The sequence below is a fragment of the Lepisma saccharinum genome, chromosome 6, assembly GCF_977018435.1.
Source record: "Lepisma saccharinum chromosome 6, izLepSacc3.1, whole genome shotgun sequence".
In the NCBI taxonomy this organism is placed as follows: Eukaryota; Metazoa; Arthropoda; class Insecta; order Zygentoma; family Lepismatidae; genus Lepisma; species Lepisma saccharinum.
The window spans coordinates 18,097,399-18,111,230 of record NC_139234.1 but is presented as its reverse complement, the minus strand read 5'-3'; positions in this window follow the sequence as shown (position 1 = coordinate 18,111,230).

The window sequence follows — 13,832 nt, the reverse complement described above, 5'->3', positions numbered from 1 at the left end:
CTTAATACCGTTTCGTCTAATAGCTTATCAACACAATATTATGTGATTTATAACAGGACCACCATTACCATTTTAGAGGAAATAGGAATTCTTGTGTGTCATCTGTTATCTCAAGCTGATTTAAACCATCCTGTTCTGAATTTCAAAGTTCTAAATCAAGATGCTGAACTTTTGTATTCTTAACTGAAAATCTACCACACGGTAATACAGGAATGTCTCTTTTTCCGTGAACAACAGAAATAATTTCAAGATTACTTACTCTACAGTAAAAAAAATGGCTAAGAATGGACTAGATCATGAAGGTAAACAATAAAGTGGAGTTTGTTCTATGAAGCTTCTAAAGATAGTTTGAAGGTTGTCCTATTGCATAATCGGAACACATTTCCTACTGTGCCGCTAGCTTGTACAACAAAGGTGAAGATCCTATTAGAAGAAAATCATTAAGCCAAATACATTTGAACCATGTATGTATTTCAATTTAAATATATTGTGTTGATAGCGGGTTTGAAGCTCAATTTTGTTGAGTTTTGTTCAAATGTGATATCAAAGATAAAAAATAATTTCACCAACCAGGAGTGGGCAAAGCGTGGATGATTCTTCCCCTACACTTCATATAAAGTTAGAGCTTTTCAGTGTTGCATGGTTTCATTATTTGAAAGGAAATTCGTCGTATGAGCTATACTAATATCAAGGCTGGAATTTTTTATCGCAGTGATCCTCCTCACTTTTTGAGGATTTTCAAAAATGTGTTTTGCCTATGATTTGAAAAGCATTTATTCGAATATGAAGTTTTGATCTCTTGTTTAAGCCTTCCTGGTTAAAAAATTATATGTATTTAGGATTTGAAAGCTCCAATAGAAGCTGAAGAAGTAATCAACGTACTTGGTTGCTTACACCTCGGACAAAGCATTGCTAGTAGCATGAAATCTTAGAATTAGTACTCATGTTTGCTCTTCCATAGTTCATCCTTGTACTTACAATAGTTCCTATGACTCAGTTTTCAAAGTGGTTGATTGATTTGTTATTTTAAGTCCACTTTATGCACAGGAAGGCTAATCGGGACTGGACCTACAGTTTAATGTGGGATCCGAAACACTGTGCCATGTACCTCCACCGGGTGACTCAGTTTTCAAATTAAGAAACGTTATAAAGGGAAGTTTTCCATAAAAATGGAAAAACTCTATGTCATGATTCTGGAGAAGAAAATCTTACAGAGAAGTAGTCAGACAAGTTCGAAAAAGTATCCTCACGCAACTGTTAAGTCAGCCAGTCCAGACAATGGCTATCTCAGAAATTACTTGAGTTTCAACTTCGTGGACTGTTAGCACTGCCATAAACTCACACGAGCTTTCAATATCTAAGGAATCCAAAAATAAGAAAATTTATTGATTACAAGACTAGTAGAATATTTATGTGATGTAACATCTTGTGAAAATTTCGATATTTTTCCAACTCACTATGCTGACCGAAAATGTTCAAAACCAGCTGACCACCCACCCAGGGCTGTAGTTTCAAGCTATACGGTGGAATGAGTACCGATACGGTCAACCCGCAACATTAAGCTCTTTCACAATCCCACTACAAGACTCTCCCTTTACATTGGTCTCTTTTCTATAGGCTACCTCGGTTTTATAATAACCTCCATCCAAATGTTGACATATTCCTGCCATATTACACTTTCCGACAATCGTTAAAAATGTATGTGTAACATATGTTTTTCTTTCTGTGTCGTCTTGTATCGTTTTGTTGTTTTCCTCTTCTTACTGTTTCAGCAAAAAATGGTCACTCAGTACTGTATCTGAAACTTCAAGTAAATAAATAAATAAAATCATATGCAGTAACACTCTTTTTCCTAATCAGTTGCTTTCTTTGCTGCAATAAATCCATTTAACTCAAGATATTGTATCAATGGTGTTTCACTATTCTTTGATAAGTATAGACACACACACACACACACACACACACACACACACACACACACACCCACGTGTTATGCTAAATTACATCATGCGCACAATGAAGGGAAAGTGAACTTCTTCTATGACTGACCAAGACTGAGTAATAGCTTATCTTGTTCATCAATTCCTGTCAGAGAGTGACGTCCTTTTTTTCGAAAATGAATTTCTATAATAGAAATATAGGATGTTTCATATTACACGTCTTTATTAATTTTACTCTAGTCATTGCAATATACCTTTTGTCAGTACAAATAAATAAGTTTGTATGATTATTATTATTATTATATGTACTATAATTAACAATTTATGTGTATCAGTACATATTGATATGTTCAGAAATTACTAGAGAAATTGTTATAAAATTTGATGCCCAGATAAAATAATATTGCATGTTGATTTGACCGTGTTGACCACGTGATCCATCTAGAGGCCAGCATAATCTGCATTTTACCTACCCACTGCCCGCTTGCCGCGAGGACAGGTATACCTGCTCGCCTGCCCACGGCAACGAGTCGACTTGCGTCTTTACCCGGGTTCTTCGTCTTTCAGGCGCTCTGCGCTTACAAGGTAACTGGGCATTCAACAAGACCCGGGCGCCTGCAAAACCTGCTGGAAGGAAACAGCCCTCCGGCAGCGTGTCGCTCCAGGTGTTTCATCACCACGTGGACAGCTTCAGCCAGTGTTGCCTACTTACGTAGCTCGTAAATCCTACGAGGTCCTAGGAGGAGCTCTCTCCTCCAAGGAGAATTTATATACTTAGCGATTTCAGTTCAGCGTAAGCAGTTCTTATCTTATTGCCAGGAAATGCACGCAGTATTACAGCTTCATTTATTTAAATGAATGATCGAGCAAACAAAAATCTCCTCACTGAAAACTAATTGCTTTTCATTGCATGGTGCCTTAACCAGGCACGCAGTGGCGCAACCAGAGGGGGTAGGGTGCATTGCTCACAAGCTTGGACGGAAATGAAGTCTAGCGGAAGGGTCAGGGTGGGGGTCAAACATTAAAGTACAAGAAAAAACAGACTAGCAGAATTTAAGAGTAGCAGGGCTAAAGGGTACTCAAGATGGAATTAATTTTCATATTTTTCTTGCATTTTCCTTCCAGACGGCCAAGGGCACCTGCAGAGGGGGAATGGAGGGGTAATTGCAACCCCTTGATTTCAAATTTTATGAAAGTAGAAATATATTATAAAATATTATCCAGTCTCATCAAGTTCAATGCCGTAGCAAAGGGGTAGCGGGAGTCGGCCCTGAGCGCCGAACGATCTAAGTGAGAAAAGTTTTAAAACAGAGAATGCTATGGCGACCAGTGATATTATTTGCTATTAATGTTGGTTTGTTACGAGTTGGATGAATTGATTATGTAATACGTCGCTCCATGTGAAAAGAAAATATTGTAGATGGAAATTTTACATGCCATATGTCTGTACATTCGGAATGCATTTATCATGCACTTTCTTTCTTTCAAAAACAGTTTGTGTGCTTGTTTTCCATTATTAGCTAATGTGAAATTGACGTGTTGAAAAAAAATATTTCTAAACCTCTGTTTCAACACAAATGCGCGTGAGAACCGACTTCTACCCCCTTTTTGCGTGATTTATGAGGATTATAATGCCTTTCATGCTACTTTATTACTATTATTGTGATTGTTCTTGTTGGCACGTTTATCCAGGTACTTGGCCCTACCCCCCAAACGAGGGTAACGGCAATGGCCCTGGCTGGCTACGGCCCTGGTGTTCGCAGTAGAACAGTGTGTTGTTCGACTCGCGACCTCAGCGTCGAACGTGACATGTTTCAGTCCTGTCCTATATCACTATATATACGTATATTGGTTGTTTACGACATATACTTATGGATCCTGTGCCACGGAAAACCTATTTCAATGTGTGTGTGGGGGGGGGTAGCAACATTCGTAAATCTCATTTCATTGGTGATGTGGCTTACGAAGCTTCGAGTTCCCTTTTTTAAGTAGTGAAAATCTATTGCAGTTGGCAACACTGCAGAACGGTGTGGGCCAGGTGCAGTTTCTACTCGAAGCAACTACGTCATGCAGAGGGAGAGGTCTGCAGTTGATGGAAAGAACGAACTGAGACCTACTAGGTATCGTAAGACTGCGGGTACCCGGCGGGTCTACAATGCCTGTGCAGGTGGGCATACAAGCTGCTCAAGCGAGGGTGTTGCGCAGGTTGCATGGCATTTCAGGAGCGATGTCTCGCGAACGGGTCTGCTCCAGGTCTTGTGCAGGCCTTTAGATCCATAATATACCTTTGGACACATCAAAATAGGTTATAGCCACAAATTTTAGAATTTGATAATTTTGACCAGAGTGTCAAAAAAAAAAATTCATCTCGAAAGTGAAATTCGGGGCTTAATCCTTTTCGGGTTCAATCAATTCACGTTTTTCTCTCGCGCTTAATTCCTTTTCAGATAGTTGCTTTCGAAGTAACATTGTGTCTACGTACTTTTTTTATTTATTTATTATTTATTATTATTGTAAGTTGCTTTTGTACTTGATAGCAGTTCATTCCTTGGCTGTTATTTTACTTTGTTTTGTTCTCACTCCTTCGCAATTGTTGTAATTGTATTAGGTCCACTTTATGCTCAGATAACTGAGCCTACACTTTTAAGGGGATCCAAACCACTGTGCAATCTGTCGCGGATCGTTTTTCAGGTTACTGCTTTGGCAAGGAATCCTCGTGTACCTATCAATATTTTCCGTTTTCACACTTAGTTCATTTCACGATTCATCCATCACACTCCACATGAACTGTAATGCTAAAAAGACTCTCTTCATTTCAAGGTATTATTGACCAAAAAGTTTATTTAACAAATAGATCTATATAAATTAATCAATCCTAGATTTCAGTTTACAATTTTGACTTTGGATATAAAAAAAACGATTGTTTACAATCATCACCAGTAAAACTTAACTCTGTTAACTATGCTCAGCATAATGACATATGGTTACGTATTTGAAATGTGCAACGAAATTACATTAAAATTCCTCATTGATATTTGGTTGTGTTGTGAATTCTAAGAAACAGGAAATGGTATATTTTATGACCCGAGTGCTGCATTATTAATATTCAACGAATTGCCTTGGAAATGCAATAATTACAAGTTAATTGCTTTCGCCAAATGAGAATTGCTCGTATAAAAACTCGCGAAACGAACACATCTGCAGTTCATTACTAGAATCAACAACATGAGCAAACTGGCAGTAAGTGTACATTTATTTACAAAATACGTTACATAGAAGAAAAGAACATTTGGGGCCTAAAATTTTTATTCCAGAAAGTTTTCAATATTTTCTTCCATTTAAAAATAATTACCGTAAGTTATTTATCATCAAGTTGAAAATTTACATTTTTAATTATTCATGAAATTACAGAAAAATCTAAACACGATACAAAAAAGGTTTGCAATAGTTTGAGCTGGTATCGTATCGAATCGATAAATGACACATTTAAAGGTCTTAGGACGCGTTGCTCAAAGAAATATGGAGCAGATATATTCAGTGGTTCTTTCATTCTTTAGTGGGGAAACGTTCTTCAGGTCTGAGGAATGGAGAGCGAGGTGGGTTTTTTATTATTATTGTATTTCTCATTCATTTAAATTCATCATTTTAATATCTGTATATTAATGGTGATTTGGTTGGTTGACAAATTCATAATTTATTTCTGTCTCTAACTCTTCCAGTCTCTGATTTCGTTTGCTGCCGTCGTAGCAGTGGCCTCTGCTGGCGGGGCATTAATAGGAGGTCCAGCTCTTTCGTACACGGGAGGATACGGACAGGATGCAGCCCTCGCTGTTAGGGTTGGTGCATACGATGTCTTAGCATCACCTGCTCTCGCTGTTGTTCCTGTTCTTGCAGCAGCACCTCTAACAACTGTTGTTGGTGGTTCTCCAGCTGTCCAAATTGGTCGTTCAGGAGGAGTGGGAGCCGGTGCTGCCGTTACAATTGGAGCTGTTGGAAATCCAGGAGTGGTGGCGAGCCCTGCATTGGCTTATGGAGTTGCTCCACTAGCAACTGTTGTTGGTGGTTCTCCCGCTGTCCAAATTGGTCGTTCAGGTGGATTAGGAGCTGGTGCTGCCGTTACAATTGGAGCTGTTGGAAATCCAGGAGTGGTGACGAGCCCTGCATTGGCTTATGGAGTTTCTCCAGTAGCCACCAAAGTCATTGGTTGATTCTTGCATGGACTGAAAATATTCAATGAAGCAAGAATTAAATAATGAAACATAGAATTCCAACATCTGATGAAAACATAGGATCACATTGATTTATTCTAGTTGTGAAATTATTTGAAAAATAAATGTTGAATTCTGTTAATGCATTCAACTTGTTTCTTTGTATTTGGTTACTTAGCGTCACGTTTCCACCACTTTAGCTTCATCCCGACGTTCATCATGTAATAACGATTAGCTGAAATACATAAACGAATACACACAATGATATATCCATAAGGTTGCATGAGTGAAACACAGAACCTTCGCCAGAATGTATCAAGAATTATTACTGCTACAGTAAATAAGATTAATGATGATCATGAAATATTTTAAGTAACTAATAAACCCTCACTTGCCGGACACTCACTTGCCCGACAAGTGCAATATAATTCTATTGTTTTCTAGTAATGTCAGTGCAATTCTGAAAAAAGTTACGATTTTAATGAAGGGAACTTCATTTGGATTTAAAATAAAAGGATTTACGCTGAAACTTAACCAATTTTAATATTAATTCGCAATTCTTTGAGGACGTGAATTAAACTTGTTAATTTTATATTCCATGTTTTGTGTAACTCGGAAAGCACATGCCAAAATACCGTGTATGTCTATGAATTGCTATTTTTCACTATGGTGAAAGGTAATATGTATGATCAATGTTTTCTGTGTTTATATGGGAATTATATTATGAACTTATTACATAATATTATGGTTGAGTGTAAAACCAGGCGCGAGCCTTTATCTCCGCCCGCCATATAAAATAAGGGCTAAAAATATTCGAAAATGAAACGAATAGGCAGGGAGCTATTATTGCCTTGTTGGATTAAAAAGAATCGATGCTCTATTCCGAAATTGTATTTTTCGTAGTTCACGAATGCGATTCTTATAAATTAAATTCTAGACACTTGATCTTTCGGGAGCAGGGGGTTAAATTTGAAATATCTGATATATATGTGTGTGTGTGTGTGTGTGTGTGTGTGTATCGGATATTTCAAATTTAACCCCCTGCTCCCTTCAGATACATATATATATATTTCAAAATTTTGACATTCAAAATCTGATGAGTTCTTGGAAGAAATATGCAGCAGAAATGATTTTGCATCTATTTTCCAGGTGACTGTTACGGCATTGCCCTCATTAAAGGTAAAAAGGTAAAAAAAAAATATATATTTATTTGCAATATAGAAATATGAGGTGGGTTTAACGTAATCATAATCTTCAAAATATTTAACAGATCATTTTTTAATGTATTTCACAGTCATATTCGAAAATAATAAAGTTACAGGTATCCCAAGGGAGGATGGCAAGATAACATATTTGGAATAATTTCCAAATTTGATTGTGTTGAACGTGTTGCAGAATAAATTCTGACTTCCAAAATGATAATTTTGCACATGACCGTTGAGATGTTTGTCTAATTCAGAAGTTTGAAACTTAAAATTTTCATTTACTTATTTTTCCGAAACTGCAGGTGATGTTTCAGTTCTGTATTTTTTTGTTCATTGTTATACATATAGGGATATGACATAGTCGAATTACAATGGACATTTGTCAAAAACCAGGTTAATTTTTTAGTCGATAAGAATTTTAAAGCGAGAGCTTTTTAAATACACGAAAATGTTTTGTTTTTTTAAATTGTAGAATGAGTACTATTCGTCGTAGTGGGTTAAAGTTTGTTTTATTTTGAAAGCAATGACTAGGGCTTTCCAAATAGTACAATGTTGACATTCCTTCTCCAGACAAACGTAATTAGCAGAAGAATAAGAAAAATGGTAATTTCTTCAAGAAATTCCTTTTCATGGAGCACCTGAAACTCCAATATTAAACTGAATTGAGTAGAAATAGTTCAAAATGTGGCACTGCTATGCCCCTACAATAGTACTAAGTATTGTTGAAAATTGTTCATCACAAAATATATAATGAATTATGCAGTAGCAAAAATATAGTGTTGTCAACATTCCTATGTAGAAAATATGGCGATTGTTAACTTTTATTTGTTCACATGGTCAGACGAGCCGATGGAGGCCAGAGATTTTATCTTACAACTCTGGTAGCTTCTTAGACACTGGTAGATTGCAACGGGAAAATTGATGGACCGACAGGAACAAAAACGATTCTTTTTACAGCTTTCGTTAATTAGTACCCTGATAGCGCCAGGGTAACAAAACAGAAATTTTTCATTGTTATAAGAGTAATTACGAAAATGAATTCAGCTCGGACGTTCCATTCTATTTTGTTCCCTTGTTGTTCACCAGTTCGAACTTAATTCATTTTATTATATTTCTATCGCAAAAAATATTTTCACTGTTATTTCTTTCACGCTTCTTCTACAGTTATATATTTCTATATCTTTTTGCTTAATTTTTGTTTACGGTTGATTCTTACCATGTACTGGGTTTAATCATTTTGTATTCATTCCGTCACGATTGTTCCTTTAACAATTTACTTGTTTGGCTGTTATTCCTTTCTCAAACAATCTATTTTACATTTCTCAGTTGTCCATTTAAACACTTCTTCATTGCACAGTTGATAAACTAACTCCATTGCCAACTATAATGCAAAATAAATTGCTCACAATCATGGGCGCCGACACTTTCACCTAGAGGGACAGATATTAATATTTACAAACATAAAATATTGTTTAAGACAACCGCTCCCCCCCCCCAATTTCTTTTTAGTTGGAGCTACTGCTCAGAATGCTGGGTCTATGTGCAAGGTAACATTGGCAAATGAACTCCGTTAACGATATATACTTTCAGAAATTAATGAAAAATATCTTAATTTGCATTATTGGACAATGGACATAACATAATGACTGTTGAAAATAATCACCGATAAACTTTATTAACTGTGTAAATTATTGTTAGAATATTAATTAAATTCTGAAAATGTTAGTTACGTTAGGAATTCTTCAGTGAGAGGAAATCAAACATTATTGTCTTGAAGGCTACCTTGAAAATACAATGTCAAATTACTTTCGCCAAGTGAAAATTGCATGTATAAAAGCGTCGAAAAAAGAACACACCTACAGTTCATTACTAGAATCAACAACATGAGCAAACTGGCAGTAAGTATTCATTTAATTACATAAGTTACGTAGAAGCGACGAATACTTAGGACCTCCAAATTTTATTCTCGATAGTTTTCAATCTTTCATTTAAGTTGAAAATAATCACCGTATTTTAATTATAATCAAGATGGAATTTTACATTATTCTTTTATTCACAAAATGACAGACAAATTGAACACCACACAAAAAACTTTCCGAGAGAAATGTTTGAACTGGTACCATATTTAATCGAAAGAAAGACATTGAAGGTTTTAAGACGCGTTGCTCACGAAAACAGTAGAGCAAAAGAAGTAGTAGCATTTCTGAATAAATTGTATTCAGCATTTTTACATCTGTAGTTATCTCTCATTTGTTTGGCAGGCATATTCATAGTTTATTTGTGTTTCTTACACTTTCCAGTCTTTGATTTCTTTCGCTGCTGTCGTAGCAGTGGCCTCTGCTGGCGGTGCATTGATTGGAGGCCCAGCTCTTTCGTACACGGGAGGATACGGACAGGGCTCAGCCCTCGCTGTTAGGATTGGTGCACATGGTACCTTGGCATCACCTGCTCTAGCTGTTGCTCCTGTTGTTGCTGCAACACCTCTAACAACTGTTTACGGTGGTTCTCCAGCTGTCCAAATTGGTCGTTCAGGTGGATTAGGAGCTGGTGCTGCCGTTACAATTGGAGCTGTTGGAAATCCAGGAGTGGTGGCGAGCCCTGCCTTGGCTTATCGAGTTGCTCCACTAGCAACTATTGTTGGTGGTTCTCCAGCTGTCCAAATTGGTCGTTCAGGCGGAATAGGAGCCGGTGCTGCTGTTACAATTGGAGCTGTTGGAAATCCAGGAGTGGTGGCGAGCCCTGCCTTGGCTTATCGAGTTGCTCCACTAGCAACTGTTGTTGGTGGTTCTCCAGCTGTCCAAATTGGTCGTTCAGGTGGAATAGGAGCCGGTGCTGCCGTTACAATTGGAGCTGTTGGAAATCCAGTAGCGGTAGCGAGCCCTGCATTGGCTTATGGAGTTGCTCCAGTAGCCACCAAAATCATTGGTTGATTTTTCATTGGATTAGAAACATCACAGGAAGAAAATATTCATCTACAAATAATTCCAAAAATTCTCCTAACAGAGAATACCTGTTTTCTGTAATGTAATATATAATTGGTGATTACAAATACAAAAAAAAAAACAGCCGTTTTCTGTATTCACTCCTAAATGTTTAATCAGCATTTTGTTTCTTTTTTTATATATAAATCTGTGACCCGTTTCCTGCATTAAGTGTTGTATGCGCTTCTCTTGTGGTGTTGTGGTAACGTAGTTGCCTTGTAATAAAAAATTCCCGAGTTCGATACCTGGTGTAGTGATTTTGTGCCTGAAATCATCCAAGAAAGTCCGCATGTCGGAAGTTCCGAGCCGATTCGGAACCACCTCAAATAAAACACCAGACAGTTTACCACTGGTCGAGATTCATGAAATTCGAATCCTTTCATTGTAGTTGAAATTAAAAGACTAAGAAAGAAGAAGCAGGCTCACTTTCATGTTTGCTAACATAAAACTGCTCAGGCACACTGCCATTGTTAGTATACTGAATCAACCTTATTCTTAACAGTTTGTATGCTTGACTAACCTTGTATTAATGCGAACAGCACCTCACCCCCTTAGCGACACATTTTTGGCGGAGTGGGGGTTAAGTGGCTTTTGTTCTGAAAGTCTAATCATCATGTTATTTAAAAATACAATATTAATGTGTACGTGTACAGTGTACAGTGATTTTCTTAATATTTGTTTGAGCTTGTAAGAAAACGTACCGCCAATAAGATTAATAATTTTCTTATGCTAGTTTAGGTTTCCGTAGACCGTAAATTTTAAGTTCTCCCCAATCGTCCAACCAAATGCGAAGTTGACACCAATATTTACCCCCTTTTCCCCCTCGTATAATTAATGTTCGTCCAATGCTGACGGTCGATGTTTCCCTGCCCTCTTGTGGTTACGCCCCTGATTATACCAATTACTTCGTTTAGTATTCATCGATGTAGTTAATCAGTTGCAATGTTTATAGTGTTTTCCGGCGATCAACAAGTATGCTATGTGTCATATTAGTATATTTCAGATAGAAGTTTTCTTGTCCACTTGCTTTGGTATATTTATATATTGTTGTTATTTCAGCTTAATTTCGAAATCCAATTTAACTTAATCTTGTGTATCCGTTACATGACAGAATGCTTAATAAGCATGATAAACTTATTACTCAATCCTCTAAAAGCACGTTCATCTGTGTTAAATGCGTAAAAGGTTATGGTTAAGTAAAAATTCCCAACAATTATTGTTAATTTCTTGATATCTATACTATTAGGAGATTTGGTATATTGTGCACAAGTGGGGGATACATATCTAAATCTCAAAGTCATTGACAAGGACGAGAAATGAAAATAAAGCACTTCGTGTAAAACACATAGTGAGTAAACTGTTCATGTAATGGGAACTATAGAGAATATTAACTTCTCCAATTTGTGCATACAAGGTGGGATGATAGTCGATTTCCCCAAAGAAATGAGCAATGTACATTTTTGTGGAAGGCGACTTTTATCCCACCCTGTATAATGTCCTCCAAGGTTATTAGAAGTATAGAGGTTGGGTCGATCCACAGACCTCAAGTACTGTACCTCAAGGTACCAGACTGGAAACGATGAGCTTTTGTTTGAAGCCGCGCATAGTCCCAGGAGGTGGCAACATGGCGGAGATGCGCATTCTGATTTGAACCTGCAGAAGCTCCAAACTCCGAAACGTTTGCCGGAATCATGCGGCGGACATGTTTTCGCGCAATGATTTGTGGGGGAAGTTGTTCGATGACTATCATCCTTTGGAGTACGTGAAAAATAATTTGAAAAGTTTGTAAGAATAACTCCCCACTACTTCGAAAGAAGTACAGAATAGTGCGATTGGAAGCCACGACCCTGTCGGTGTCTCATTTTTTTTCGAAGTGCTTGGATAGTTGTTAAAAAATATTAAATGATGCTTTAAGTGAAGCTAGGGATGGGGCTGTGCTTAGGTAACGTCATTTGATCGAGTGTAGGTCTGTGCAGGTAAGAAATTACCGCTAGAAATGGATATACGAGTGTAAACAAACATACTCGTGCGTTGAAAGGAAATTAGAGGTAAAGCATGTGCTTGCCAGATTTGAACAAGGCTGTCGCATTTAAAATCAAGGGGTTTCAGGTTCAATTTCTAGTGTGCACATATCATGTGCGATTCCTCTTTAAGAACAGTAAGACCACTTCCGACGGGTCGTTTTCTAAATTGTAGTTACAGCTTACAATTGGACGGGTTAAGGTTACAGTGGTGTAAGTCACTTTTTTTAAAAAAAAAAAAAAAAAGACCTATACACAGAAACCAGATCTGTATAAGTCAATCTGTTAACAGAAAACGTGAAGTAAATCAGAGATTCATTCAACTGTCAACAGATGACAGTTTAAGGTCTAGTGATAAAAGAAACAGTTGTTGTGTTGATCAGCAAAGTGCTGTGAGTCAGACTTTTTTTTTAATCTTTTTAAGAAAGTGACTTACACCACTGTAACTTTAACCCGCACAATTGATATGTTATTCATTATAATTTGAGCTGTATGAAATAATTTAAGCCAGGGATTCATAAACACATCCCCAACACCTTCGTAACAATTTCTCATTATTTCCCATGCAACCCTAACTTTTTCATAAAGGCACAATTTATTGTTGTTTTAGCGCTTTATTTATTCATATATCCCTATCATAAAACATCATACTCCGATATGAACATTCTGAGCAAGCCCCTCATCCTACTTGTTGGGCGGGGCGCGAAAACTGAATATGTTTTATAAGTGGCGTGCCCAAGGGGGGGATGGTGGGGCCATAACCTCCCCCTTTAGCGTAGCATTTCTAAAAATGAGAACGTCAGAGTCAGAAACATATGTCAAAATGATGGCTGGCTAGTAAAAAATAGATACGCCCCCCGCCCCTTTCCGCAAATCGTGGAATGCACAGTTATTGTATTTTGTTATTAATTTTTGCAAGTGTTGTTCAAGGAAGGACTTTAGAACTTAGAAAAAATACTCACAAAGTTTCTATTCTGTGACCACATCTAAAATTATAATTTTTCGAATTCTGAAAACTGTGGAACCATTAATTCTTTGGATTAAATGGTAGAATATGAAAATATAACTATATAACCTCGTTCCTGTATTTTTCACTTATTTATTCGATGTAATGTATATTTTACATTGTTTACTCTGTTCGAATACTAACCAAGTGAACTTTATTTCTGTTATTAACAATGCAAATAACAAACTTCCTGCTTTTTGCAACTTGAAATGATGCCAATTTCCAGGGGGGAGAGGTCGACTGACCAACCGACGCCCATGGAGAAAGCGCTTATCAACAACCAAAAGGTAAATGCGTTATAATATCATTATAAATAGTTCCAACTTTTAAATTTAATCAACGCAATTATAATTTTCGAAACACGTAAAATATTTTCATTTGATTTGATAAAGTGCCGACTCCCTCTTGTTTGTGTCCAATTTTATCGCTCTTCTGCCTAAAGCCACTTATTTTTCCGTATAGGGTATGTCT